Source organism: Primulina eburnea, chromosome 4, assembly GCF_022965805.1.
Source record: "Primulina eburnea isolate SZY01 chromosome 4, ASM2296580v1, whole genome shotgun sequence".
Lineage (NCBI taxonomy): Eukaryota > Viridiplantae > Streptophyta > Magnoliopsida > Lamiales > Gesneriaceae > Primulina > Primulina eburnea.
This window is the reverse complement of record NC_133104.1, coordinates 31,715,646-31,723,074: the sequence shown is the minus strand read 5'-3', so window position 1 is coordinate 31,723,074 and position 7,429 is coordinate 31,715,646.

The window sequence follows — 7,429 nt, the reverse complement described above, 5'->3', positions numbered from 1 at the left end:
TTTGGACTTAAATTAATTTACAATTCACCACACATAATTATTCATATGTAAGCCTATATAAATAAAAATGATCCAACAGAAGCTGCTCATCGGAGAAACGAATTGGACAATTGTTGGGTTGGATCAAAAACTATACTAGGCTCAATACATCTTAACTACTAACGAAACCACAAGAAACTTACCCCAAATAGCTACTGATTCTTGAACAAAATAACACCAAATGGCGCAGAAAACAGGACCTCCAATCAAAGCCTAGGTCGAGCTCAAAGTCACGATTGTGCCTTTAAAAATGGCCTCAAAATGAAGCTCACACCTAGAACTGTCAAATTCCTCAATAAATTTCTGGTTTTTACGGTTGATGCTTGGGACGATTTGGTCGGTTTCGGGCGACGGGAAAGGCTCGTGGGGAGATAGATAGGTTCTTTTCCTCCTATAATAGATAAATTGTGTGTGAGTATAATATATGTATTTAATATTAATTGGTTACTAAAAATAGTAATTCGACTTTAATTATTTAAATTTGTATTTATTTTGTTCTTGCGTGTTATTTGAACTATATATGTATTTTATATCGTTTAATTCTCTGATATTCTAAAATACATATTTTTAACACATTTTCAAAATTATTTGCATAAATAATTATTTTAATTTACAACTTAATAATTATTCAATTATGTCAAATTACCAGATAATATATTTTAGGACCTTACAGATAATACCTATATATTATATGTGTGAAAGCATCACTTGGTGGACACAAAATTTGGAGAAGAAAATGCCTAGCTATTCATTATATGTCACGACAACTCTTACAACGTAACAAGATTGTAACAAGGTTCTATCAGTACCACTATATTCATTTTATTTTTAAGAGTTTTAATTACTAAGTGTGCACACACATTCAAAGCTTCGTAAAGTCTCTTATACTCTCAAATTTCCAAAACTATTTTTACAAAAAAAAATTACAGTACAAGAAAAGATAAAGTAAAAATTCATTTCAATACTTTGTTATGCTCTAATGAAAAAAAATATATCAATTAAAAAAATAATACCTGAAAATTATTATTGCAAGTCTTGAAATCTATTGTTTGTTGAATAGAAGTTTTTGAAGGCGACTGATGAGTTGGTGTTTTAATTTGTAGAAAGTTAAACAATTAAAATGTAAGGCCCCATAAAGAATTGTACAAGACAACAATTAAATAATCGGTCCAATTTATGTAATAGCGAAACTGATATATAGTTTTGATATCCTGCACACCTACCGTGCATACCTTTGTGAGCACCTATGAGGTGTCACTCATCTATTGGATGTGATGAAATATAGAAAAATTGCGCATCCAATGGGTGAGTGACACCTCATAGGTGCTCACAAAGGTGTGCACGGTAGGTGTGCAGGATATCAAAAATATATATCAGTTTCGATATCCTGCACACCTACCGTGCACACCTATGTGAGCACCGATGAGGTGTCACTCATCTATTGGATGTGATGAAATATAGAAAAATTGCGCATCCAATGGGTGAGTGACACCTCATAGGTGCTCACAAAGGTGTGCACGGTAGGTGTGCAGGATATCAAAACTATATATCAGTTTCGATATCCTGCACACCTACCGTGCACATCTATGTGAGCACCGATGAGGTGTCACTCATCTATTGGATGTGATGAAATATAGAAAAATTGCGCATCCAATGTATGAGTGACACCTCATAGGTGCTCACAAAGGTGTGCAGGATATCAAAACTATATATACAAATAAATATATGCACATATATAGACAAAAATATGTAAATATATATACGTTACACATTTTTAGTATATAATATGTGTGTGTGGACAGTGCATGAAGTGACAAAACTTTACATTATATATGTGTGTGTGGGCAGTGCATGAAGTGACAAAACTTTACAAAATATATTATCTAATAATTAAAATATAATATAATCTCACTATAAGGTGAAATAGTGAAAAATATCACCTATAATTTTTTACTTCCCTTCCCCTGGATAGCAGGATCGAGTTCCCCCGATCTAAATAAAAAAAAAATTAGAAAATTGTAAATGGCCTTCAATCATATCACCCTATAGATATGTTAACCCTTAGGCTGTGTTTGGTAGACCAAATTAAGTGTGATTGTGTAATTTTGTCCAGCCTAATCCAACGCTTGGTTCAATTTTAATTAAACCAACCCAATCTGTTGTGCAATGGACAAAGTTGTACAAGCCTGGTTAAATTTAACCCATGGCAAAGCCCATTATTATTAGTCCTGGCTTATATCACAAGTGTACTTTCCTGTAATACCCTTTGATCCAACCCAAAATCAAAACAAAAGAGTCTTCGGCCAGCTGAAGAAAAACGTACAGAGGAAGACCGGAGTGTACTTTAGGGTTTCTCGTTGTATGCGTTCCAATCTTCCTAAATCAGGTTATCTGAGTGTTTAAATTCTTTGTCGAACACTTCAATATGCAGAAGCCGTTGTCCAACATCAGTTTTCGGAGTTTAAATTTGCTGATATGCTGTGTGAATTTTCTCGGAAAAATCCACGCCTTCAGATGTGTGGTTCAGCAGCACAAAATCAAGATCCACACATTTTGGGGAAGAAGGCGTACATCTATGCCGATCATCACTACGTTGATTTGTCCCAGGGTTTTGTTCGCAGAGATTGTGTGGAGGAAAGTTTTAGAAGAAATTTGGGAGGACAGCTGACAGAAGTGGGTCAGAATTTATTAATTAAATAGAAATAGGAAAGGGTAGTTTTGGTACAATAAATTTAATGGAGTAGATAGTCACACATTTGAAAAACAAACCAAACAGGAGTAGGATTTTTGCAAACCATATAATCTGTAAATAGTCATTTATTTTATCATTTACGTGTTAATCATTCAGTAATCCTATCATTTGAACCAAACACAGCCTTAAGGCTAGCAATCCTCGTCCCCTATTGCCACACCATCGACCAAGTATAAAAGAGGGGTGGATGGGTGAAATTTTGTGTACTTGAAACTAAATTATCCTAAGTCTAATCATAATAACAAATAAAATAACACTAAGTTCTCCTGACCTCGTTTTGGTTCTCTCGGGGAAGATAATGTTAGAGTAGATGTCCGACAAGCCAACTTGTGGCTAGAGATTTTATTAACTCTAATGTAAAAAAATATTTATTTAATAATATTTAATGATTTTATTCGATTATGACACTATACTTTATCTGTATACTAATGCAAGCTGCATAGATAAAGTTCTTGAATATACAATAGGTACCATGAGGTTTATGTCGCAATGTAAGATCATGAAACTCATTAGGAAATATACCGTATATTCTAAATAGGTTCCTAGTCGAATCAGCTGCCTAAAGTAAGGATGAAGGTCGCTCAAGCTCGAGAGTAGCATATGTGATGTAAACGTCATGTTTCATTGGCAATGGCATGGTAATGTCTTCTCACACAGATGGGTGATCATATGATGATGTACTGAACAACCCTTCCTCAAAGTGCCCAAGTGGTTCTCACTTATCGAGTAGAATAGTCCACAGTTATGATTGTACAACATTAGTCCTTTGACCCGGAACAATGTAGGGCTATAGGTACTAGCATGCACTTTGATCCGTTTACTGACTCCATCGAGAGTCATCAGGTGGCGAGGTTGGGTGCAGTTTCGAAATACATAGGAGCAAATTCATTGTAGTCGGGGATTTATCGTTCGCCTATGGGTGAAGATTCATTTGTGATCTGATGAGTTAATAGTGCAAGAAATATCTGGTCAGAGCAAGAAATGTGCTTTAGAGAAATGTGTTTTTCTTGTTGCACATACCATGCCACTATTAGTACTCAAAGATAAATCGCATCGTTATCGAATTCACATGCAACCCTCGATATACCAATGATTGCAAATTCGATCGGGATATATGTGTTGAAGGGACCATACTGTACGCTAACTATGACTAAAGGTTCTTGCAGTAACTATAAGTGATACCTACGAGATCATGGGGCGATGCTAGGGTTTTTTTAAAAATATTTAATTTTTAAAATTAATTTCAAAAGTAATTTAAAAAAAAACGTTTGCAAAAATAGCTCAATCCGCGCTTACGAGGAGCAGCGTCCGTGCTTCGTAAGCGCGGACACTGCAAACGTGGAGCAGCGTCCGTGCTTACGAAGCACGGACGGTTCTTGCGACGGAATTTAACTGACGGATTTTATATCAAAACCGTCGCTAAATTGCACCAGCGACAGTTTATTTAAACCGTCGCTAAAATTCAATTGTAAACAGTCGCTACTTTTAGCAACGGAAAAAACCGTCGCTAAGTTTTGCTATTTTCTTTATCCTCGGACACTGCACGCTAATAATAGTATTAACAGCATGTTCATGTACACCGCGGATAATCTTGAACTTTCAACGACTTGTATCTTTGCAGCATGCAATGTGCGCTGCGGAAAAAGAATTTGCGCGCTCCGAAAACCCGTTTTTGTTGTAGTGAAGACATTAAAAAAAACAGACAAAAATTCATCACGAAATAAGTTTTTTCAGGAACCTCTACTATCCAACCTCAGTTTTTTCAGTGAGTCAGAGATGACATATTTTGGTTTGTTTGGCCAGCAAGATTTTCGACCAAGACGGAGTTTGAAAATCCTGCTAACTTATAAATTATAGTACACCATCATAAAAAAGTAGATTATAATTTATAAGTCAGCAGGATTTTCAAACTCTGTCTTGGTCGAAAATTCTGCTGGCCAAACAAACCAAAATCAGCCATCCCTGACTCACTAGAAACGAGGTTGGATAGTAGAGGTACCTGAAAAAACTTATTTCGTGATGAATTTTTGTCTGTTTTTTTTTTAATGTCTTCACTACAACAAAAACGGTTTTTCGCAGCGCGTAAATTCTTTTTCCGCAGCGCACATTGCATGCTGCAAAGATACAAGTCGTTGAAAGTTCAAGATTATCCGCGGCGTACATGTACATGCTGTTAATACTCTTATTAGCGTGCAGTGTCCGATGATAAATAGCGACGGATGTTAGCGACGGTTTATATAAACTGTCGCTGGTGCAATTTAGCGACGGTTTGGATATACAATCCGTCGCTAAATTCCGTCGCAAGAACCTCCACATTTGCAGTGTCCACCATTACGAAGCGCGGACGCTGCTCAGCGTCCGCGCTTCGTAAGCGCGGATTGAGCTATTTTGTGAACGTTTTTTTATAAAATTACTTTTGAAATTAATTTTAAAAATTAAATTATTTTTTAAAAAAAATCCGCGATGCTACTAGACGCTCTTACCATGATCCGATGGTGCAATAAGAAATGAATTCTGACATTTTTTATCAAGGAGTTGATGAAAAGAATAGGGTTAATTAGGGTAAACCCAAATAAGAATAAATGTCATTTTGAAGCACATGGAGAGGTAAACTCACGGCTAGCTGTATCCCTGAACCATTGAGGGTCACACAAGTATCAGATTCTATGTTCCTATTGAGATAGTCAAATTTCAAGGAGTTGGAATTTGGCGACTATATTTTGATGGAGATCAAACAGGAGGCTTATAAAGGAGTTTATGAGCTGATTTCATAGGATGGAAGAAACTGAAAGTTAGCATGATTGCTAAATGAGGAAGGAGAGTAGAACTGCCTATATTCTGAAGGAGTTCACTAAAACAAGCAACCGTCCAATATGGTAAGTGAAAATTTTGATCTTCGAAGTTTTCATTTTTCATTATATGAACAAGATTTGTATCCTTGGTACATCTGCGCTCTTCGATCGTCGATCGGGGTTTATAACAAGTTCGGAATCACTTTTTTTGTTAATTTTAAATTTATTAATTGAATGATTGTGCTAGTAGTGTTGACTACTTATATGCACGAATTTCCATAAATATTCTAGAGGAGTCTAGAATTAAATTAACCAAGGAGTTAGTTTATAAATTAAATAATTTCTATTTAATTTAATATACATATACATGTATATATTTTATATGATGATATAAAATATGTGTATATGATATTATTATATCATGTATTATTAAATGTTAAAAAATACAGTATATATTAATTATATTGGAGTTTAAATATAATGAAATTATTAGAGTCCCTCTAGGAGGGACTCCTAATTAGATTAGGAGTCTCACTCTATATATACACCATAAAGGGTAAAAATTAAATACAATTTTTGCACACAAAACATATAAGTTTTCTTATTGAAAATCACGGCCAACACATGAAAATTGTTGGAAGGAATTTTGACCACAAAGGCATAATGGATTTGCTTAATTGTTGATTAATCAATAATTAATTTTTAATTATTGATTAATAATCAATTAGCACAAGATCCATGATTTAGAATCGAGGAAGTCTCGGCCACCTTGAAGAAAAGTGAAAGGAAATTTTCGGCCACTTGTTTCTTTCGTCTCCGCGTCCTTCCGATGTTGCACTGACTCCGGATTTTGTAAATTCAGAGGCCATAGTCTCAACACAAAATCATTTGGATTTTATAGTGCAAACAAAACGAAGAAAAGAGTATTTGATCGTGGACTTGATTAGACGATCAAAAAGAGAAAAGTCGTTCATAGAGATTTACAAGAAGGGTTACATCCGCCTAAACACCGGAATAGTTTGGAGTCCAAGCGTTAAGAACACAAAGGTAAAATTCTTAGAACATCCTATGAATGTTTTGAACACACGACGTCCAAGAACAAACTTTTTAAACTTCCGCTACGTCTTGGTATGAGAATACGATTACCTTACAGTGGTATCAGAGCCAGGTTATTCTCAATCGTGTGTTTTAAATTTGATAGGATCGATTAGGGGGGTAATCGTTGAGCTAAAATAGCTCGGTTCTTGAAATATTGAACATCGATGAATTAAATCGAGTTTGATGTTCAAACCAAGCGGAAAATACTCGAAATAATCCTTCGTAAAAACCGAATAAATATTTTGTAAACCATTTAAAATATATGCACGTTGAATGAGTTAAAATATTCAGTTGAAGCATTTTATCAAACAATTGGTATACAATATTTTGGTATTTGAAGAAGACATAAAATGCTTCAACAATGCATCTTTAAAATTATGGAAATGTTAAATAAATGCAATAAACAAATAGACACGAATTTGTTTATGGATGTTCGGAGATTTCAAGCACTCCTACGTCACCCCTTCTTCTCATTGGGAAGGATCCACTAGAAGACTTTGATTCATACAACTACTTGTACAAACCCATTCCGGAAGGGCATCACCCAACTAGAAATCCTAGCACTCAAGATTGTAGACAGCACCTCACAATCAGCATATTGTTTAATGTCTCATATGCAAAGACTACATACATAAGTTTATTGTCTTTGTGCAAGACTCACTCAACTAATCTTTGAACTTCAACTCTCTGTATATGTGTGAGTGATCGTGTGTGAGGAATATATCAGTTATAGTGGACATCTCAAATG